The sequence below is a fragment of the Antechinus flavipes genome, chromosome 5, assembly GCF_016432865.1.
Source record: "Antechinus flavipes isolate AdamAnt ecotype Samford, QLD, Australia chromosome 5, AdamAnt_v2, whole genome shotgun sequence".
In the NCBI taxonomy this organism is placed as follows: Eukaryota; Metazoa; Chordata; class Mammalia; order Dasyuromorphia; family Dasyuridae; genus Antechinus; species Antechinus flavipes.
In genome coordinates, this window is record NC_067402.1 from 59,704,241 (window position 1) to 59,728,894 (window position 24,654).

The window sequence follows — 24,654 nt, forward strand, 5'->3', positions numbered from 1 at the left end:
ATTTACCTCTCAGAGTTGTTGTGAGCATCAACTGAAATATTTGCAAAGAGCCGGCACATAGTAGGTGCATAATAAATATTTGTTTCCTTCCTTTGTTTTTTTGCAATTTACTTAAACTCTCTAAGCTTCAGTTTCCTCATCTATAAAATGAAGGTCTTCTATAGGATGATCTCTAGGGTTTCCAACATTGTTATGGTTCTTTGATTCTCAAGTAGATAGTAGCTAAGTTGAAATTAGTGCCCTGATCTCCTGATTTCTGACAGCAGTTCTTTTTCTGTTACACCTTCTCTGTAGTGGTCCTGTGTTATATATAGATAGTTTATAAATCTGAGGAGATATTTGTACATTAATATTCATTATGAAAGCCCTTTGTTTAATTATGTTATCATATTGACGATAGAACATTAGTATTTTGTATTTCTTTAGAAGGAGTTTACAACAAAGTCTTTAGATTTGAAGATGTTACAGACCAGAACCACAATCAGGAGAGAGCAACTGAAGCTTTGTCCAAGATCACCAAGATCAACAAGATTTGGTCCTTGTAGCATCAACAACTGGGAATAAAAGGCTTAGCATCTGGTTGGGTTATTTTTTGGGGGGGAGGAGGAGGGAGGGAAAGTAGGTCTTCTTGCTCTTCTTCACCCTTGATACCCTATATCTTGACTCAAGCATTTTCACTCACTGTCTCCCATGCAACTCTGGAACTGGAATTCTCTCCCACTTTATCTTCAGTTTTTATCATCCTTGTCTTTCTTCTAGACTCAACTAAAATCCCATCTTCTATAAGAATCCTTACCCTGCCTTCCTTATCCTTACTGCTACTCCTTCAATTTATCCCATATCTTTTCTGTACATATATTTTTGCATGGTATCTGCCACATAAGTCTATGGGCTAGGAATCTTTTTTTTTTTTTTTTCTGTGCTTTTGTTTTTTCCTTTTTTTCTTAATCCCAGCTCTTAACACATTGCCTAGAACATAATAAGTACTTAATAAGTGCTAGTTTACTGACTGAATGGTCTGGAATTGTGATTCCATTGGTCCTTATTTGGCAATGACCATTTCTGTGACACGGATTCCTAGCATTTTCCCATAGATAAATCCTAGTGATATGTGTGTGTGTGTGTGTGTGTGTGTGTGTGTGTGTGTGTGTAGTCCTTTACCTAGAAGAATTTAGCAGAACCTTAAATAGCATTAAGATTAGCTTCACAAAATGTGCCCTCAAATACAAAGGTCACATAAAGAACAATGTGGCATCTAAGGTATCTAGCTTGAGAGTAGCTCATTTGAAATGAGGATGGGTGGATGGGTGGCTGGAGGAGGTGAGTTATCTGGTGGCTTCCTGTTTTAAGTAATAATTATTACTAACCAGGTGCTGGATAGCCAGTTACTTGATGTTAAGAAGACCTAGATTTAAAAACTAATGACGCATTCTGGGTATGTGATCCCAGGCAAGTCAACTGACCTCTGGGTCTTAATTTATGTAACAAATTTTTATGTGATCCCAGGTATATAAATAAGTCTAGAAATCAAACATTTACTGATAATAAATCATAATTTTGTGACCCCTCCATTCAGTTAAAAAGTCACATATGGGGTTACAAAAAGCTGGGTTACAGAGAATGTTTCCCCAGTATATGTTTTTATTTTATTTTATTTTTTGCTGAAGCAATTGGGATTAAGTGGCGTATTATATGTTTTTTTTGCGAATAATACAACCAGATCTATTTCTAAAGTTCATTACAGATGAGTTAAACTTTCTTTTTTACACACACACACATATAAATGAATTGTGCATTATATGACTTGACTCATACAAGAGTATATATATAGGTATGTATTATATAGATATTTTTAATATAAAATTACATATGATATAAAACACAAATGTGTATATATAATATGTCTGCATTTTTTTTCCCAAACGAAGTCACAATGCACTGAAAGAACATTTAACAGGTATTTATTTAGTGCATATTATGTAAAATATCCTCAATTAGGTGATGAGAATAGAAGGACAAAATGAAACTCCCTTAAGGAGTTTACATTCAACTTGTACAGGGGAAAGTAAATAAAAAATCTATACAAGAAATTTAAGAGGGATGAGGTGGAGAAAACATTAGTAACTAGAGGGATCAGGAAAGTAACACCTGGCCAGAACTTTGAATGGAGCTGGGGTTTTCAAGGACAGTATTCTAGGCATATGGGACCATTGACAAGTAGGCTAATTTGTCCAGAATGTAGAATATGTCAAGGGGAGTGATGTTTCATTAATCAGAGTAGATAATTTGGAGCCATGTTGTAAAGGACTTGACATACAAATGGAGGAGATAAGATTCTGCTGTTCATTGTTTGTTGATTTTTTGTTTTAACATTAAATTAGTAGGGCAAAATGCAATTTAAATACCCTCCTAGAACAAGATGTTTCTTATTGATGTTTTAAAACTATGTAAAATGATATGAAAGATATGACCATGAAAATAAATGTGCCCAATTAATCAATGCACATCAAAACTGAGCAAAATATATATCAGGTATATTTATTGCCAAGTTCTAAGGTGTCTGCCAAGGGCTTAGAGGATGCCTTGTACAAAATACAAACAAAGAAATTTCCCATAAATGACAAGGTTCTTTGTCTTTAAAGATGATATGTGAATTACATGGAGTCCCAGAACGCTGCAAAATCTCAGTTGATGAAATGCATAGTTATTGAAAGAAATCAGTGTAACTATCCACACTGGAAAAATAAAAGTACATGAAAATTGTATAAGGCCTATATAACAACATGCAGCTGGTTGAGTAGCCCGTTGAGTTAGTCTACATTTATGTATGTATATGTATGGTAGCCACATCAAATTGTTTCAACATTGAAATAAGGAACTGGGCTGAATCAGATTTTGGAAATTTCATAGTGCTTTTGATGTTAACTAATCCAGTTGTTTCAGTAAAAACCCAGCTTTTTAACACCCAAGAGTTTCCTCGTGAGGGCATATGATGATGAATCACGTGATGCTATGATCTCTGAAGAACTGAAATTGTGGGTGACCAAAAGAGCAATGAATAGGACACATGGTGATTATAAGTTGGTTGCTTCTCGTTACCATTGATGAATTGGACATGAGATATGACCTACAAGGATATTTCTTCCTGAGGAGAGAGGTGGATCCTACTCTAATATGTTTGCAGGTCTGGACCTTCCTCCTCCCTCCCAAAAAAAATAAAGTTCTATGTAGGTTTATTAACCTTTCAGTATAAGTTACTGGACTTACTTAAATGCTTTTTCCAGTCATTGTGGAAAGTTAGCTTGTTTTGTGGCAGTAAAGATTTATCAAGCTAAATAGACCTAGGCAGAGAACAACTTTAACCCTTCAACATCATGGTATGATGCAGCAGTCTCAAAAGTGGGTGTTTGTAGCCCCAGATGGATAATCTTAGGAAGTATACAACCAGCAGATAGTGGGTCATATCCCACTTTCCGCATAACAGCCAAATATGGGGCTTCTCTCCAACATATTACCACCCTTTCCCCCCACTATTTCTCTTGCTCCTGCTACTGTGCAAATACCCAGCTTTTCTCTTCTTAGGCCAGGTATTAGCTCGTTGAGAGTAGTTATAACTTAACTGCAGCCTGGGCAACCCTAACATCCCCCACACCTGCCTCTTCAGTAAATTCACATTTGCCTCCAAGAATACCTCATGGTTGGGACAATCATCTAAATATCTTGACACTAGATTCCTGGCTCTCAGAGAGTCAGAGCCCTACCCCGACCCCACGGGCTAGCAGTCATGGATGGATAAGGATCTCCCCAAGTAGACCTTACATTCTCCCTCCTCCCACCCCACTTCCCTTCTGAATTTTCCTTTTTCTCTTGAAGTTGCCACCATTCCAGCCATTCACACTCACAACTTTATCCAGTCATTTGCCAAATCTTGTTTCTACTTCCACAGCATCTTTCACACCTGTCTTTTTATCTCTACGCACAAGACTACTACTCTGGTTCAGGCCATCATCACCTCTCACTTGGATCATTGGAATAGCCGCTTAGTTGGTCTTCTTGTCTTAAGTCATTCACCTAAACAATCTGTCCTCAGCACAGCTGGCAAAGCATGTGTTAGTCCTCTACTCAATAAACTCCAATGACTTTAATAGTAAATATAAACTCTTTTATTTAGCAACTAAAACTTCTCACAAACTTCAATTTACCCTTTTCAGTCATATTATACATTACTTCCTGCATTCCCTTTTTTAGCTAAACTTGCTGTTTTATTTTTCACAAAGGATAATTTGTCTCTCATCTCCCATCCATTCCCTCCCCTGCTTTTGCTTCTAGTATTTGCAAATTGCCTTATATTTAATTTTTATATTCATTTACATGTTATTTCCCTCAGTAGAATGTAAGCCCTTCAAGAACAGGGACTGATTAACTTTGATTTTTGCATCCTCAGCACCTTAGCACAGTTCTTGACACATCATAAGCACTTACTGAGTTTTTCTTGTTTTATTTTTGCAGGGATTTCCATGGCAGTAAGTTCACAGATCCATTTGAGTGTTTGTGAGATTCATCTTCAAACTCAACTGAATCCTTGAATTTATGAAGCAAATCATGTGAAAAAGTGACAAATATTTGGGAAAAATATGAGATGTGAATATACTACAAAAATATGTATAGAATCTTAGACTCTATAAATATAAAATGTTATAAGATTTGTATAATTTATCATGTCAAGACAGTGATTTTTAAATGTCCATGTCCTTTGATTCAGATGTCCAACTGCTAGCCGTCTACTTCAAGGAAGTAAAAGACAGACTCATAAATCAAGCTCAATAATGCGTGTGTGTGTGTGTATACTATACCATATATAGTATGATATAATGTAACTTATTGTAGCATTTTATGTCTGTATGTATACAAAAGGCTGAATGGAAAGGGAAAGAAGAAATGAATTCTTACGTCTCTTTGGGATCAAGTTGGATCATTATGATTACATGATATTCAATTTTTATTTTGTTGTAATCCTTTATATTCACATTGTGGAGGTATATGGCTAGCAATGGGTTTCTGCATTGAAGGACATGAACATTTTAGTCACTGTCTTAGCCTAAATCCAAATTGCTTTCCAGAATGGTTGAGCCAGTCTATTCATACCTCTGCCAAGAGAGAGTATGTCTGAATTCTTATCAGTGAGGAGAAAAAGTCAAAGGCAATCAGAACTCATTATTGTCCTAAAAATAATTTACTTTGAGACTGATTTTAAAGCACACAGCTGTCCCAGTGATTAAGGAATTCTCAAAATCCTCAGGGCTGTTGGTCTGTTGGGATTTGAGTTAATTCTAGTTGAGGAGGCCAGGTTCTGACACTAACTTGTTGGGTCATTAAGGTCACTCATTTACTCTCCACAAAATGGAGGAAGGTAACGGGTTAGGATGACTTAATGCATTATATAACTGATTTATCATTTAATTATAGTGGCTCCCAACCCATTGTATAGACCCAATTTCACTAGATTTCCTGATAGCAACAGCTGACACTGGGAGGATTTCCCAAGGCAATGTTATTGAATCTCTTTCAAGCCCATGCTGGAACTATGGGTCTGAGGAGTTGGACAGGGAGAGTGAGGACGCTTCTTTTATCTCTTGTAGAGTGTCTAGCTGGGCGCTGAGTAGAGAAGGCTTTGGAGACTAGTAACCTGTGCCAATCCCTCTACTTTACCTGTCACTGTGGTTTTCTCCAGATTCAGTGCATTACGGTTGTCTTATTTCTCAAATACACACATGGTTAGACACAGTGGGGGAAGTGGAGGGCCGGGGAAGGTGCTGTCTCTGCTAGCAGATGGATCTTCCTGGGTGAGCTGCATTAGTAAGCCTGTGTTTCTTCCCCCAACCCGGAGCTGGAGATTTCCCTGGAGGCTCTGACTGCTGGTAGGCAACATGCTCTGCTAATAGCATTAATTGACGATGATTTGGAAACTTGCAGATTTACCTTATTCGATCCTTGCTATAATGCTGAGCCTAATGAGGAAGAGTGGCTAGAGAGCTGGACTGGAAGTGAGGAAGTCCTTCCTCTAACACGTGATGTGACTTTGGGCTCTTCCCCTCCCAGATTGATTCTTCTTTGAAGGCAAATTAGGCCTTCTTGTAATTCTGGCCTAGCTTTTGATCATGGAATGGGCGTTGTCTCAAACTGAGACCCGAAAAGACCTGAGCTTCAAAGGGCCAAGGACTCCCACTGGATCTAGAGCCATTGCCAGGCAGCTTGCCATATGTCTTGCCACTGGACTCTGATGATTGGGGGAGAAACGAAGGCTAGTGGCCTTGCACAGTCCTGCCTCACCTAAATAAAATTCATTTGCAAGTCAAGTTGTTATTGAGAATGAAGTTTGAAAAATAACTATACTCAGAAAAGGGAATGTTAGGCAATAAAAATTATAGATTGATTGGAACAGAATCTAGTAAGATCAATACTAGAATGATCATTTGAGTGGCTAATAGTCAAGTCTTGTAGGTTTGACATAAGTAAGTTTTGCAAAGCTGCTAAGTAGCCAATTCACATTTCACCTCAACTGAGCCCATTCTGATTGAACCTCAAGAGGAATCTTCCTTCCAGAGGCTTCCTTCTGTGATGTCCATACGTTTCTCATCATAAACCCAAGCCTGCTATCATGGTACATCATGTTCTTGCTCTCTCCTCCTCCTGAAGGTGTTTACAAGGTGGAGCAGTGGTTAGGATCGTATAGAGGGCCCATTCTTGTCATTATGCTGGCATAGGAAAAGACTTTATTCCTCTCTGTCCCCCTAATTTCCAATGAAATCAGATCATTTCTTCTTAAGAAGTGGCTCCAAGAGACCCACCATCCCAAAGCTATAATTTTTCCCCCTATCATATTTAGCCTCTTGTCTCCTCAGTTTTACCAGCTCAGTAATCAATGATAGGGACAGAGGTATTATTGTTGTTGTTATTTCAGATCATGATAAGTCATATAGAGAAGCAAGCAGAGAAGATCTGCTTTCTCCAAGGTCCCCAGGGAAGCTGAGAACACCAGCGTGAGCTTCATATACTAGTTGTATTGTACAAGTGCAGCAAAAGTTGGAGGGGATAAAGGAACAATTAGATTGGTAATGGATAAGAGTAACTGTGGCTGAAGGCTATAGTATAGAACTTATAATATAGAAGGCTATAGTATAGTAATAGTCATTACTATTTTCTTGTTATTTGAATGAGTCCTTGGAAGCTGGAGAAGGAATTATTTATTATAGCGTTACTGCTGGGAGATGTTTAAAAATACTAATGCTGATTAAAAATAAAAGATTCCATTAAGGATCTTGGTTTAGGTAAAAGTAGTTTTGACTAAGGTATCTATCTGTGTGACAATGGAATGGTTAATGACTGTATTAATCGCCTTGATTTGTTCATGCTCTCTTTATGCAGAAGAGGCCAGACTGACCTGGGAATCAGATAAAACTGAACGTTCCTTAAGCTGAGCGTATCGTATCGGAAGTTCCCTGCAGTACTGGCACACTGAACCCAGAACTTCCCCTGCTATGCCAGATAACCACTTCAAACTGATTCATATCAACTCCCCGTCCTGAAAGCCATCCCAGCCCAGAGATGACCTGATAAGACTACCATGTGATTGCAACTGCCCTGTGCCCACCCCGAGCCCAGTTCTAACTGTGCTCCCATGTATACATGTCCACTAACTTCGGAGGAATAAAGTCACAGATAGAACCTAACTGGTTTGTCTTTCTTAGAACAAACTTTGGGGGAAAAGGTTGACTTCTGTTAACATGGCAAGTACTTCAGTCTTGGGTTAAAATTTCAATTTAAATCACTTTATTTCTGTTAGGTTTTTCCCTAAAATTTATTAATGCTTATAGTTTAGGACAACAATGGATTAATATTAGGGAAGTAGAAACTGGAATATTAGAAGTAATTAACAAGTGAATAGTCTCCTTCCTGCCAAAGCAGTATAATGGTGGACCTTTTCATTCCAGTAGCAAAAGTACTATTTGAGGGAAAAGTCTAAGTTTTTTATATGATCCCTTATTCATGGTTAAGTTCTTTAAAAAATTAGCATTTGGTTTTATATTAGATTATCTGTTCCAGTTAATAAGATCATAAATTTAGACCTTGAAGGGACCCCAGACAGTATTTAGTCTAGATTCCTGCAGATTAGGAAACTGAAAATAAAGGATGTTAAATGAATTGTCCAAGACTACATGGATAGTGTCAGAAGCAAATCTTGAACTGACAATACTGGCATATATCTGATCCCATTAGATAATTGTATTTTCGTTTCCATAATTCATCTCCTGACTTACTATGGTATATCTGGGAATAAAAATGAATGTACTTTCTCTATTTGATTCATATTTTAATATCTTAATGCTTTAGTCACTCCATGGTGGTGATTATTTTTTAAAATTGTCATTAGAGTATAACACATTTTTTTTGATCAATTAAAACAAGTTTCGAAAATGAGTCATTTCCAAAGACATCTATGAACTAACTCTGTTATCTAAAATTTCCTCTTCATTTGTTTTCTAAGCTGGCAACTTATACTAGTTCTCTTGGTATCTCAAAATTTTGTGACTCTCAGTTCAATAAAAACTATTAATTCAAATTTGTCTTATTATGATGTTTTCAGTTTTTGGATTTTGTAATACATGAGTAGTTGCATGATTCATATTTTCTAAAAGAAAAAGTTGAAAATTGGTTTGATTGTATTTTAAAATTAACTTTGAAAGAAAAAAAATTAACCCTTTCTAATTTTGTTTAAGTACTTATAAATGTCACACATTTAGGTTTACTCCAGCTTAAGGTAAAGAATTTTAGCAACTAAGATTCAATACATCCTTCATTTGCCTTTGAGAAAACACTTAGTTGATTAGTAACTAATCCTTGCAAGACATCTGGGGTTTATGGGCTAGATTTCTTTTTTTCAGGACTAGGCCTTAAACCTAAATTACTCTGATTCTCACTGATCATCCAACAATAGGTGCCAACTCAAACCTATATTGGCTGTTTGAGCCCAGATAGCTTAGAGTGAGAGTAAATAACAATTGTTTCTGTTTGGGCCAGAAATACTGAGATTCTTCCCATCCCAGATTGACATATTAATATAGGTATGTATATATGTATGGCTAGTGACAGTCCTCCCTCACTTAAATCCAATTTATTTGCAAGTCATGGTATCACCTTCCTGATGTCATGGTCCTCTTAGAGAATGAAGAATAAACAATAATAATAAATAAAAGCTAAGTTAGATGGTGAAACACAATAAAATAGCATTTGTGTGCTTTTAGAAGCAAAATAAGGAAATTAATCACAAGTAATATATTTTATTAGATTCAGTGATTTTCCTCTCTAATTCTGATCATGAGGTCATAGAACAGGCTAAAAGGATTATCCTAAAGCACTTTGCCTTTGTTGTCTAGATCAAAGCTTCTTAAACTATGGATTAGGACCCTGTTGGAATCTTTACAAACTGCTAACTCATTAGAGTTGATAGATTATTGATCTGCTCTTACAAGAAGATGTTTTGGGCCAGAACCTGAAACAAGGTACTAAGTAGAACTAATTGATACAATGCTTGTGTTTGCACCTTTACTCATTGGAGTTCACACATTTGGGAAATTTCAGGGTTTAATATGAGATATCTGAATTCACACCTCCCTTGAAGCTCTTAGGGCCAGAGAGCACTATGGGAGAAAAACCCATAATCCCATTCTCTCAGAAGAGTCATATATAAACCAGTGAAGAATGATTCATTCGAATATATTTTCCACTTGGCTGGCTAGTGGCGGAAGGAGAGTTTTGGGAGGAAAAAGCTACGAGTCGAGAGTTGAGCAGGAGACTGAGAAGGCTCTCTGTGGTGGCTGGGCTCCTGAACTTCCCCCACTGAGACCAAGCTGGTCTGAAAGACTCGCCAGAAAGCTAGCCGAGCCCCAAGTGAAGGAGACAAGAGATTCATTCCATCTTTGTGCTGGCTGGAGGCTGAAGAAAGCAGAGGCAGAGGCTGAAGGACAAAATCTTTGGATTTGGAGACATTCGGAGGAGCTCTTGGAAGCAAGCAGAGAGATAGGCCTCTAAGAATCTAGCTATCCGGGCTCAAGGAAAGAGACAAGATTTGGAAGAAGAAATAAACGTTTGTATTTTTACCAGCTGGCTGCATTTGGGGTAATTATTGATCTGAACTGATACTAAAGCTGCCTCCAAGAAAAACCTCCCCGAGAAACCTGCTCCCTCTCCCAGAGAGAACTCACATATATATTTTAAAGAAGAAAAAGATCACCACAGGACCCCATATGGAGTCATGTAAATCATGAAATTATGATTTATTATCAGTAAATGTTTGATACATATTTTTTATATTTATATACATAGGACTGAGTAAACATCTCTTGGGTGAAAAGAGATTGCAAGTGGAAAAAGTGTAAGAAGCCCTGGTTTAGATTAGTCTTTTAAGAAGGAAAAGGACAATTCATACATACTTTATGAATTTGTTTATAGATAATTTTCCTTTAAACATGTTGCTTTTCTGGCTTTTAATTTAACTGATACTTTAGTCTTTCATGAGTATGTTTTTTTGTTTGTTTGTTTTTGTTTTTTGAGTTGTTTTTTTTTTTTTTTTGCTTAATCATTCCTTTACAAACTGATTTTTAAAAGTTTAGAAATTTCTTATCCAGAATCAATGTCTCTTATTCTAATGATATGATTCTCACTTTTTCTTGAATGGTCTTTTAGCTTATTGTCTGTTTCAGAATTTTTCTTACAACCAATAATTTTTGTCTTCCGACCTTCAGCTTTCTTTGTTTCTCCCCACATAGAAAACCTGGAATAAGCTTATGATAGGGATAGGAAGAGGAAATGATTGATTGGTGCCATGTAAAGGTAATCCTCTCAAAGAAGAGAAAGCAGGAAGGAGAAAGAATCCCTTTGCTTAAGCATAACATCCCTTATGAATTATCCTAGCTCAAGGCTTGTTCCAGACCAAGAAAAACATCAACAAGCTTTAATCATTAGATATAAAATTTGGACTTTTGATGAGTTGGTATTCTCTCTTAAAAAAAAATCATTTTGGTATATGAATGTAAGGGAATATTATTGTTCTACAAGAAATGAGCAGGCTGATTTCAGAAAAGATTTACATGAACTCATGTTCAGTGAACTGAGCAAAACCAAGAGAACATTGTACATAGTAGCAGCAAGATTGTGTGATGATCAACTCTGATGAACTTGGTTCTTTTCAACAACATGATGACTCAAGGCAGTTCCAATAGACTTGAATGGAAAATACTATCCACATTCAGAGAGAGAACTATGGAGACTGAGTGTGGATCAAAGTGGAATATTTTTACCTTTTTGTTGTTTTTACTTGTTTTTCTTTCTCTCTCATGGTTTTTTCCTATTTGGTCTGATTTTTCTTATACAACATGACAAATATGGGAATATGTTTAAAAGAATTGCACATATTTAACATCAGATTATTTGCTGTTTGGAGAGAAGGGAGGGAAGGGAAGGAGGAAGAAAATTTGGAACACAAAGTTGTGCAAAAATGAATGTTGAAAATTATCTTTACATGATTATGGAAAAATAAAATACTATTGAAATGGGGAAAAATCATGTTAACCAAAGGTTTATATATTTATTTTTCATAAAAGCAATTCTTTTATTTATTAATTTAGTGGGGTTTCTTTTATGTTCAATTTTATTAATCCACCTTTAATTTTCAATTTGCTGTTTGGGGATTTTTAATTTGTTCTTTTTTCTAGGTTTTTAAAAAGTTGCATACCCAATTAATTGGTTTTTGTTTTCTACACTTTTATTGGTATAAGCTTCCAGAGATATCTCCTCAGATTATTCCTTTTAATGTATTCCATAATTTTTGGTATACTTTCTCGTTATTGTAATTCTCTAATAAAATTATGTATTGTTTCTATGATTACTATTTTAGCCCATCCATTCATTCTTTAAAGTTAGATTATTTAGTCTCCAATTAATTTTTTTTGTAAAGTTTTATTTTTTTCCAATTATGGTTACAAATAGTTTTCAATATTCATTTTTATGACATTTTTAGTTCCAAATTTTTCCTTCTCTCACCCCAATATGTCTAACAATCTGATATGTTATACACATGCAATCATGTTAAACACATTACATATTTACACATTAGTCTTGTGAAAGGAAAAATAGAACAAAAGGAGGAAAATATGAAAAAAAAACCCTGCAAAACAAAAAGTAAAAGTAATATGTTTCAATCTGTATTCAGATTCTACAGTTTTTTCTCTAGATGTAGATAGGATTTTCCATCATGAGTCTCATGGAATTATCTTAGATCATTGAATGGCTAAGTAAAACTATCATATCTGATCATCACACAATATTCCTGTTATTTTATACAGTGTTATACTCACTCAGCAACAATTCATGTAAGTCTTTCTGGGATTTTCTGAAATCTGACTGCTCATCAATTCTTATGGCACAAAAGTATATCATTCCATTCAAATACCATAATTTATTCAGACATTCCTCAATTGAGGGATATTCCCTCAGGTTCTAATTCTTTGCCACCACAAAAAAAGCTACTATAAATATTTTTGTAAGCATAAGTTCTTAGGTCCTTTTTTCTTTTTTATGATCTCTTTGGGATGTAGACCTGAGATAAACAGGATTAAATAACGTGTCCAGGATCACACAGGCAGAAAGTATCTGAAGCCAGATTTGAACTCACAAAGATTAGTCTTTCTGATTCAAAGTCCAGTGCTCTATCCACTGTGCCACCTAGCTATCCAAAAATAAAATCAGAAAAGAATAATCCAAGTATTAAAAAAGACATCTTTCATCTTAAAGGAGGCAAGGTGGTACACGAGAATCCGAACCATTGGATTTATAATTCTTGATACTGCTGAATCCAAGGGTTGGTTGTATGGACAGTGTGGTGCTGGCTGATGAGGACCTGTGTTTTTTTGGTGTTAATTATTAGACTCGGTTACAGTGTGACCAAAGTCACAGGTTCAATTCCTCTATGGGCCATGGATCAAAAGGTATGTATTGATTGCCTTTTGGGCATAGTTCCAATTGCTCTTTTGGACTTCACAACTCCACTAACAATGCATTAATGTTTCAATTTTCCTACATCTTTTCTAATAATTGTGATCTTCCTTTTTTGTCATATTAGCTACTCTGATACATGAGAGATAGTTACCTCAGAGTTATTTTAATCTGCATTTCTCTAATCAATTTAGAGAATTTTTTTTTGTATGACTATAGATAGTTTCAATTTCTTCATCTGAAAATTGCCTATTCATATCCTTTCACCATTTATCAATTAGGAAATGACTTGTATTCTTATAAATTTGACCCAATTCTCCATGTATATGAGAAATCAGGCCTTTTAAAAATTGTTTCTCATTTTTCTGCTTTCCTTCTAATCTTGATTGCATTGATTTTGTTTATTCAAACCATTTTAAAATTTAATTTAATCAAAATTTGTATTCCATAATATTCTCTAGCTCTTGTGTGGTCATAAATTCTTTCCTTCTCCATAGATCTGACAGGTAAACTATTCCTTGATCTCCTAATTTGCTTATGGTATTACCTTTTATGTCTAAACCATGTACCCATTTTGACTTTATACAGTGTGAGATAGTGATGTCTGTTTAGTTTATGCCATATTATTTTCTAGTTTTTCCAGCAGTTTTTGTCAGTGAGTTCTTATCCCAGAAGCTGAAATCTTTAGGTTTATCAAACAGTAGATTACTATAATCATTTACTATTGTCTTGTGTACCTAATCTATTTCACTGATCCACTACTCCAATAAAACAAAAGGAGGAAAATGTGAAAAAAAAAACCCTGCAAAATAAAAAAAAAAAAAAAGTAAAAGTAATATGTTTCAATCTGTATTCAGATTCTACAGTTCTTTCTCTAGATGTGGATAGTATTTTCCCTCATAAAATTGTCTTAGATCATTGCATTGATGAGAAAAATTATCATATTTGATCATCACACAATATTCCTGTCTTTATACAGTGTTATACTCACTCAGCATCAATTCATGCAAGTCTTTCTGGGATTTTCTGAAATCTAAGTATTAAACTGTTTTGACGATTGCTGCTTTCTAATATAATTTTAAATCTGGTATGGCTAGGTCACCCCAATTAATTTTTAATATGTCTTTCCATAGTTTCTTATTAAATATAATTTTTGTTGCATTATAATCTGAAAAGTATGCATTTAATATCTCTTCTTTTATTTTTATTTGTACCCTAATATCTTATCAATTTTTATAAAGATACTATGTATCACTGAGAAAAATGTATATTCCTTTTCCACTTAGTTCTTTCCAGATATCTGTCATACCTAGCTTATCTAGGATTCTATTCATCTCCTTGATTTCTTTCTTATTTATTTTTTTAGTTAGATTTATTTAGTTCTGAAAGAGGGAGGTTGAAGGCACCCCCCTTCCCCACAGTTATCATTTTTCTATCTAACTACATTGTAATTCATTTAGCTTTTCCTTTTAAAATGTAGTTTCTATAGTATTTGGTACATAAAGATTTAGCATTAAGATTATTTCATTATCTATAGTATTTTAAAAATTATAATGTACTTTGCCTGTCTCTTTTAATTAAATCTATTTTAACTTTGAGATCATAATTGCTACTTCTTTTTCTTTCTTTTTCGTATCAGCAAAAGCACAAAAGTTGTATTCTAGCCCTTTATTTTTAATCAATGTGTCTCTTTTAAAAATATGTTTCTTCTAAATTTTTGTATTCTGGTTTTTAATCCATTCTGATGTGTTTCCATTTTGTGGGTGAACTTATGCCATTTACATTCAAAGTTATAATTAGTAATTGGCTATTTCCTTACATTTTGTTTTCCCTCACTATTCTTATATTTCCTCTTTTTACCCTCTTTCTCCTCAGATGTCTAATTTACTTCTAAGCACTTCCTCCCTAATTTGCACCCCTTTTAAAAATACCTTCCTTATCCTCTCTAGTTACTCTCATATTTCTGGACCTACTTACCTTATAATAGACCCTTTTTTATCCTCTCTCCTTACTCTCCTATTTCTTTATCTGTATACTCTTCTTAAAGTCCCCCTATCCTATTCCCTCATCCTCCTATTTCTTTGTAAGTTAAGAATTTTATATTCTTCCAGATGTATATATTATTTCCTCTTTAATCCAGTTCTGATGAGAATATGATTCTAATGTTACCAGCCCTCCATCCTATCCTGCCTCCACTGCAACAGTTTTTCCATCCACGACTCATTTATTTGAGATAATTATTTCATTTTACCTCTTCCTCTCCAATTTTATTTTTTAGTCATCATATTCAACTCAATGTCTAGCCTTCCAATTATATACACTCTTTCAAACAATCCAAATAATGACAACATATTTAAGAGTCACAGATAATTAAGAGTCACAGATATAAGAAGAAAATAGTTTGAATTCATTAAATTCCTTATAATTGGTCTTTTATGTTTAGTTTCTTATGTTTCTCCTGATTCTTGTCAGTCAGATTTTTCTTTCAGTTCTGTTCTTTTCTCACAAATTTTTGTTTTTATTCTGTTCTCACAAATACCTGAAAATCCTTTAATTTGTTAACGATTCATTTTTCTCCCATGTAGGATTATATTAAGCTTTGCTGGATAATTTGTTCTTTGTTGCAAACCTAACTCCTTTGTTCTTCAGAATATCACATTCAAAGATCTTCTGTTTTTTAATGCAAAAGTTTCTAAATCTTGTGTTTTCCTGACTGCAACTCCACAGTATTAAAATTCCCCAATTCCTCTCCACCCCTTTATCCTGCTTTTTGTTTCTTGTAATATTTTTTCCTTGACTTAGGAGCTTCAAAATTTGGCTACAATGTTCCTGTGAGTTTTCATCTTGGAATATTTGAGGTGGTGATTGGTGGATTTTTTTCCAATTTCTATTTTACCCTCTAGTTCTAAAACTTCGGGGCAATTTTCCTTAATCATTTCTTGAAATTTATTGCCTAGATTCTTTTTTTGACCATTACTTTCAGGTAGTCCAATAACTCTTTATTATTATTATTATTATTAAAGCTTTTTATTTCCAAAACATATGCATGGACAATTTTTCAACATTAACCCTCACAAAACCTTCTGTTCCAATTTTTCCCCCTTTTGCTCCACTCCCTTCCCTAGATGGCAAGCAATATGTAAAATGTGGTAAAAATATGTTAAATCCAATATATACATACATATTTATACAATTATCTTGCTGCACAAGAAAAATCAGATCAAAAAGGAAAAAAAAAGAAAGAAAATAAAATACAAGCAAACAACAACAAAAAGAGTGAAAATGCTATGTTGTGATCCACACTTACTTTTCACAGTTCTTTCTCTGGGGTGTAAATGGCTCTCTTCATCACAAGATCATTAGTCCAACAATTTTTACATGGTCTCTCTTCAACCTGTTCTTTAGGCCAATTGTTTATATTCTGTTCCATTTTTTATTCTTTTGATTTTGTTTTATTATTTCTTGTATCTTATGATCTCATTACTTTCTCCAGAACAACTTCTTTGCAAAAAGATTAGAAACTTTCCCTCATTAATTCCTTTGATATTCTTGACCTTTTGTTCTTCCAGATGAATTTTGTTATTATTTTTTCTAGTTCTGTAAAATACGTTTTTGGAAGTTTGATTGGGATGACACTGAACAAGTAGACCAATTTAAGCAGAATTAACATTTTTATTATATTAGCTCAGTCCAGCCATAAGCAATTGATATTTTCCCAATTGTTTACTTTTGACTTTATTTGTGTGAGAAGTGTTTTGTAATTGTGCTCATATAGTTCTTGTGTTTGTCCTGGCAAGTAGAGACCCAAATATTTTATTTTGTCTACAGTTAGTTTAAATGGAATTTCTTTTTCTATCCCTTGCTGATGGGCTTTGCCAGTAATACGTAGAAATGCTGATGATTTGTATAGGTTTATTTTATATACTGCAACTTTGCTAAAGCTGTTAATTGTTTCGAGTAAGTTTTTGAATGATTTTCTAGAATTCTTTAAGAATATTATCCATATGTGCTTCCTTTGCACCAGAAATAGATATAAATTCTCAAGAGGTAAATAGTTTGACTTTAAGTAAAATATATTTTTCACTGTTTACCTTCCTATGATTCTCTTGAGTCCTGTGTTTGTAGATTAAATATTTTGTTTAGTTCTTTTTTTTTTTAATAGAAATTATTGAAAGTTTCTTACTTCTTTGAAGATCTATCGCCTCCCCTGAAAGAAGATGCTCAGTCTCACTGGATATAAATAACTGTTGGATTCTTTTTCTTCTTTAAAATATAATAATATAAGATGATGGTTCTCTCTGGGAGAAGGTAGGTTTCTCAGGGGAGGTTTTCTGAGGCAGTCTTAGTTGCAGTTCAGATCAATAATTACCTCAAAACACAGCCAGGTGATAAAAGTTCAGATCTTTTATTATCTCCAATATAGCCTGGTTAGCTTAGAGGCCTATCTCTCTGCTTGGTTCCAAGAGCTCCCTCCAAATGTCTCCAAATCCAAAGGTTTGTCCTTCACCCTCTGCCTCTGCTTTCTTCAGCCTCCAGCCAGCACAAAGATGGAATGAATGTCTTGTCTCCTTCACTTGAGACTCGGCTAGCTTTCTGGCAAGTCTTTCAGACCAGCTTGGTCTCAGTGGGGGGGGTGCAGGAGCCCAGCCACCACAGTGGTGTGAGATGAAGATAAATCTGGTTGTGCCTCTGAGAGAGCCTTCTCAATCTTCCGCTGAACTCCCAACTCATAGCTTCTTCCTCTGAAAACTCTTCTGACTGGCCCCTTTGAAGCTCTATTTATTCCATAGAGAGGAATTGTGGGATGCAAGAGAGGGATTATGGGTTTCTCCCATAGTGCTTCTGGCCCTAAGAGCTTCAAGGGAGGTGTGAATTCACAAAGTTATACAGTTTACTTTGCGAATCTCCCATACTTGTGAATTCCAATGAGTAAAGGTGCAAACACAAGCATTGTATCAATTAGTTCTGCTTAGTACCTTGTTTCAGGTTCTGGCCCAAAACATCTTGTAAGATCAGATCAATAATCTATCAACTTTAATGAGTTAGCAGTTTGTAAAGATTCCAACAAATAACAACTTGGTTATTACCCCAACCTGTAACCCCAGGTCCTTTGCCTTCTGGAATATGATAATCCAGGCCTTCCAATTCTTTATTGTAGATGCTGTCAGATCCTGGGCAATCCTGACTTGATCCTTGATATTTAAATTGTTTTTGTGTGGCAGCTTGCAGTATTTTTTCTCTTGAGAATGTAGTTCTGAAGTTTTTGCAACAATATTTCTTGGGGTTTTCCTTGTGAGATCTCTTTCCAAAGATGATCAGTGGATTCTTCCAATGAGTATTTCCCCATTTCTAGAACATCGGGGCAGTTTTTCTTGATGATCTCTTGGAGAATGCTATCCAGGTTCTTTTTTTGATCATGGCCTTCAGGTAGGCCAATAATTTTTAAATTGTCTCTTCTGGATCTATTTTCCAGGTTGGCTGGTTTTCCAATAAGGTTTTGTTTTTTTTTATATATATTTTCTTCCACTTTTTCATTCTTTTTAGTTTGTTTTACTAGTTCTTGCAGTCTCATAGATTTATTAGCTTCTATTTGTCCAATTCTAGTTTTTAATGTGTAACTTTTTTCAGTTAGTTTTTGTATCTTTCCATTTGGTTAATTCCTCTCTTGAAGGCATTGTTTTCTTCAGTGGATTTTTTTTTTTTTTTGCACTTGGATTCTTGCATTTTTAAAAATTGCCTTCCTTTTCCAAGATGTTGACTCTCTCTTTCATACCTCTCATTTCTTTTCTCATTTTTTCTTCTACCTCTTTTAATGCCTTTTAAAGTCTTTTATGAGCACTTCCAAGAAGCCTTTTTGGGTTTGAGACCAGTTCATCTCACTATTTGAGATTTCTTCTGTGGACACTTTGTCATTGTCTGAGTTGGTGTTTTGGTCTGCCCTGTCACCATAGTAGCTTTTTATAATCAAAGTTCTTTCCTGTTTCATGCTCATTTTCTTTTTTAAAAAAATTTTGGTATTTCCTCTTTTTTTTTTTTTTTTTTTTTTTTTTTTTACTTTTATGGTAAAGGAGATAATCCCCCAAGCTCAGAGCCTTGGCTTTGAGCACAGGGGTCCCTTGTATTTGTAAAAAGAGGTATTTTTGCCTGCTCTGTTCAGAAAACAGCCTGGTTTGACAGAATTTGCCTTCTGAGCTGGACTGGAAGCTTCCCCCCACCCCCCTCCAATCTGCTCCTTTACTGAGCCAGGAATGAGATTCTCCATTGCTGATCTGCTATGATTAAGACTCTTTCACCAGCTTTCCCAGAGTCTCAGGGCTGAATACTCTTTTCACCCCAGTGAGATTGACCTTGAAATTTTTCCAGTTTATTTTGAACTAGAGAATGGTTTCATTCTATCATACTTTGTTCAGGGGCTTGGTACCATGTAGTTTTGAAGGAAACTGGAAGAGCTCAAGCACCTTCCTGGATTCACTCCATCATCTTGGTTCCACCCCCAGAAGTCTCATACCCCATTCTTTAATTGTTGAACAGCCTCTTACTTTCTGGGTTTTTGCTACTACAAAAAGAAACGTTATTAATATATTCATACACAAAGGATCTTTTTCCCTCCCTTGATCTTTTGTGTGTATAGCCCCCTAACATACTTGGTCACACTGTTTAGTAACTTTTTTTTGTTTATAATTCTAAATTGCTTTCTAGAATGGTTGCATCTATTTATAGGTCCTCCAACAGTGCATTGATAAATCTTTTTTCTCCACACATCCTCCATTTATCACTTTACTTTTTTTGTCACCTTTGACACTGATGGGTGTGAGGTAGAATCTAAGAATTGCTTTAATTTGCATTTCTCTAATTAGTAGTGAGCATTTGGAGATTTCTTTCATATGGTTACACATAGCCTAGTTTTTTGTTTTTTTTTTTTTTTCATTTGAAAGCTGCCTATTCATATCCTTAGACTGCCTGTTCATCTCACTTGGAGGATGATTCTTAATCTTATAAATATGACTCAGTTGTTTATATTTTCTTGGAAGTGAGACTTCTATCAGAGAAACAGGTTGAAAAGATTTACCCAGCTAATTATTCCTTTTAAATAAACTTTATTAGATTTGTTTGTGTAAAAACTTTTAAATTTTATACAATTAGAATTATTAATTTTGTCTTCTTTTATCTTTTCTATTCCTTATTTGGCTGTGGACTTTTCTCCTATCCAAAGATCTAATAAGTGATTTTTTTTCCATGTCTTTAATGTGTTAAATTTAGCTCGCATATCCATTTGGACCTTATCTTTTTAAAATTAAAGCTTTTTGTTTTCAAAGCATATTTTGCATGGATAATTTTCAACAATCACCCTTGCAAAATACTGTGTTCCATTTTTTTTTCTTCCCTTGTCCCCATCCCTTTCCCTGGACAGCAAGTAATCCATATATGCTAAACATGTGCAATTCTTCTATATATATTTCCACAAATATTATGCTGCATAAGAAAAATAAAATCAAAAAAGAAAAAAAATTGAGAAAGAAAGCAAAATTCAAACAAATAACAAAAAGAAGGAAAATAACATGTTATGATCTATATACTCCGTCCCCACAGTCCTCTCTCTGAATGCAGATGATTCTCTTCATTACAAGTTCATGTTCAAGAACATGGCCTGAATCATCTTATTATTGAAGAGATTCACATCCATCAGAATTGATTATCATATAATCTTGTTGTTGCTGTTTATAATGATCTCCTGGTTCTGCTCATTTCACTTAGTATCAGTTCATATGACTCTCTAGACCTCTCTGAAATTATCCTGCTGATCATTTCTATCTTTTTTTGTTTGTTTGTTTGTTTTTTTGCTGAGGCAATTGGGGTTGAGTGACTTGCCCAGGGTCACACAGCCAGGAAGTGTTAAATGTATGAGGTCAGATTTGAACTCAGGTCCTCCTGACTTCAGGGCTGGTGTACTATCCACTGTGCCATCTAGCTGCCCTTATTTAAAATTTTTATTTATTTTTATTTTTTTCTACTGATTATTTCTTACAGAACAATAATATTCCATAACATTCATATACCATAAATTATTCAGCCATTTCCCAACTGATGGACATCCACTCTGTTTCCAGTTTCTTGCCACCACAAAAAGGGCTGACACAAACATTTTTTCACAGTTGGGTACCTTTCCCTCCTTTATGATTTCTTTGGGATATAAGCCCAAATATATATATTTGGGATATAAGCAGTAACACTGCTGGATCAAAGGGTATGCACAGTTTGGTAGCCCTTTGGGCATATGAACCTTATCTTTGAATAAAGTGTGAACTAAATTTATCAGATCAATATATCCTCCATTTCGTCCAATTTTTCCCAGTAGTTTTTGTCAAATAATGAATCCTTATTCCAGTGGCTGTGATCTCTGTGTTTATCATATATTAGACATATTTGCTTCTATATTTTATATATGTAATCTATTTGGCTGTTCAATCAATATATATGTTTTTCAGCCAGTACAAAATTATTTCAGTAATTAGTGCTTTAGAGTACAATTTGAGATCTGGCATTGCTAGGCCCCTTTCATTATTATTTCTTCTTATTATTAATGCTCCTAAGATTCTTGATTTTTTCCCAATCATTTAGATTTTGTTACTATTTTTTCCTAATCTATAAAATAATTTTTGGTAATTTGTGTGGCATTGAATAATTAAATTAACTTATATAATATTTTCATTTTTATTATATTGGTTCATTCAACTCATGAGCAATTAATATCTTTTCCAATTATTTAGGTCTGTTTTTATTTCTGTAAAAAATTGTATGTAGTCATACTTTTATACTTCTTATGTATTTTTTTAAGAGGTGGATTGCCAAATATTTTATACATTCTGAAGTCATTTCAAATGGAATTTCTGTATTTCTTCCCAATGGATTTTATTGGCATTATATAGAAAGACTAATGATTTGTGTGAATTTGTTTTGTAATCTCCAACTTTGCTGAAATCATTGTTTTAATTAATTTTTTTCACTGACTTTTTGAAATTCCTTAAGTATACTATCATTTTTTCTTTACATATAGTTGCTCCATTTTATTTTTCTTATTGTTAAAGCCAACATCTTTAGTCCTTTGTCAAATAGAAGTAGTGGCAAAGTACATCTTTGTTTCCTCCCCAGAATTTATCAGAATTATAATTTATCTCTATTGTTCTTGGTTTTAGATATATACTGTATGCTATTTATCATTTTAAGGAGAGGACTATTTATCTCTCTGCTTTCTGGTATTTATAATAGAAATGAGGATTACATTTTGTCAAAAGCTCTTTCTATATCTTTGTACATAATTATATGTTTTTTGTTGATTTTTATTATTGATAAGATTAATTAAGTTGGAAACTTTCCTAATATTAAATGAACCCTGCCTTTCTGGTACAAATCCAATCTGTTTATATTGTAAAATCTTTGTAATATATTGTTTTGATCTCTTTGCTAATATTTCATTTAAAATTTTTGCATTCATGTCCTTTAGAGAGCTTGGTTTATGGTTTTCTTTTTCTATTTTGTGTCACTCTAGTTTGTGTTTTAAGATTCCAACCATGTCAGAGAAGGAAGTTGGTAGTGTCTTTTCTTTTGGTATTTTTCCAAGCAATTTATGAATTGATGGAACTAATTATTTTTAGAATGTTTGATAGAATTCACTTATGGCTCCATCTGGTCCTGGATTTTTGCAGATAGCCATTGTGGGAATTTGTTTTACTTGGCTATGTAAATTCTCCCCTCTTCTTCCCTCTTTTCTCTTCTTCTTTCTCCTCTCCTGTCTTCTCTTTTCTTGGCTGATATGGAAAAAACAAAGTATTTCTGTTCATTTTTCTAATAGAAAGATATGGGGTACTATAAATGTGAAATATTGCATATATTTTCAAATAAAGTCATTGTTTTATTATTTCAACTTAACTGTTTTAGTTTGTTACAAAAGACTTGTCAAGAAGGGGTAGTAATCTTTAAATATTTGTAATATAAAAAAGAAAACGCATCAACAAAACAAATTAAGAATTTTTAAAAAAATGAATCTCAACCACCTTTTTCTTTTTCTCTCCTTTTTTTCTTCTTTTAGGTAAATAAATTTCATACACCAACATGTCCACAACAGAAATAGATCTACTTCTTGGAATTGATCCTTGTAGTAAAAGTTGGCATTGGCTAGCTATCCATTTCCTCCATGTCACTTCTCTGACCAATGCACTCCCAATTAGAAAACTATGGCATACGTGGGAAAAACCATGATTGTGAGGAGGTAAGCTATTAAAATTCGCATCTTGACTTGCAAGGTAGATAAATGAAGAATGGGGAGAGAATGGGGAGAAGAAAATCGGAAAACAGGATGAGAAAAGAAGAAAGAGAATAGGTTATAATATTTGTCCCTTTCTGTGTCAGAACTGTTAGAGAAATATCAAGAAGCCTTAAATAAATAAAGAAGGCTGACTATGCAAAGCACAATAGGCTGTGTATGACTATGTATTCTGAGAGTGTGGCTTTCTGAATTGTTTCTTCATTTCACAGTTCAAACTCAACATTTATTAGGCACCTAACATGTTTACTAGGTGCTTACTTATGGTTGAGACAAAGCTATCTTGAGGATAATCCTGATGAGATATCAGAAGAATCAGACATAATTTAACTGACTCAACAATAACAATAATATTTTACTAAACATTGGGAGATAAAGAGATGAAAAATGGTATATCCTTGCCTACAAAGAACTTTTACTCTGCTAGGAAAAATATAATGTGTACAAGTAAATATACAGCTAAATTCTAGTAATGAGAATAGTAATGAATAATGAATTCTATGAAATGATTGTGTTTATTTAAATTTCCACAATTTGAAATTATAATTCTATGTAAAATCTGGCAATTGATTCTAAACCATTGGAAATAGGCAGGGAAAATTCATGAGATTCATTACTAGACAAGACCTAGCTATAATACAAGATAAGCTATCAATTACTCAGTCAATAAATATTAAGTGTCTACTATGTGCCAGGCAAGGCAATGGAGAATTTATTTAAAATCTCTAAAAAGGGGCAGTTAGGTGGCACAGTGGATAGCAGATAGAGCACCAGCCCTGAAATAAAGAGGACCTGAGTTCAAATCTGACCTCAGATACTTAACCTAGCTGGGCAAGTCACTTAGCCCTAATTGCTTCAGGGGAAAAAAATCTAAAAAATTTGAGAAGGGAAAGAAAACTCTTCAGTGGGTGATCAGGGAAACTGAAGAAGGTAGCAACTGATTAAAGTACATTTAGGGAAAAGAAGGATTTTAACAGAACTGAAGAGAAGGAGTGAATAGTATGATCACTGGGCATGGGCTACATGAGATATGGCAGGTTGAGATTAAAGAATAACTGGTATTGCAATTGGGTCAGTAAAATGTAAACTCTAAAAGAAAAACTATGACATTTGTGTCTTTGTATCCATTGTGTAATGCATATAGTAGGGGCTTAATACTTATTTATTGAATGAAATTGGAATGTAGAATGTACAAAGGGTAATGATTTAACAGATATTGTAGAGGTGAAATTGACAGGATTGGGAGACAGATTGGTTATGGGAAATGAGGGAAAGAGAAGAAT

At 34.3% G+C, this 24,654-nt stretch overlaps 1 protein-coding gene across 2 annotated transcripts in view; it reads left to right on the plus strand.

Moving 5' to 3' along the window:
* The window catches only part of OTUD1 (OTU deubiquitinase 1), a 157,015-nt gene that overhangs the window by 14,651 nt on the left and 117,710 nt on the right, over positions 1-24,654 (plus strand). The window contains exon 2 of one of the 2 annotated variants that reach the window (XR_007947723.1): positions 23,138-23,317. The gene's annotated coding sequence lies outside the window, so the exon portion shown is untranslated. Of the gene's footprint in view, positions 1-7,425; positions 8,621-23,137; positions 23,318-24,654 lie in introns of those variants that run through there. The other variant, XM_051962076.1, reaches the window with a different exon arrangement.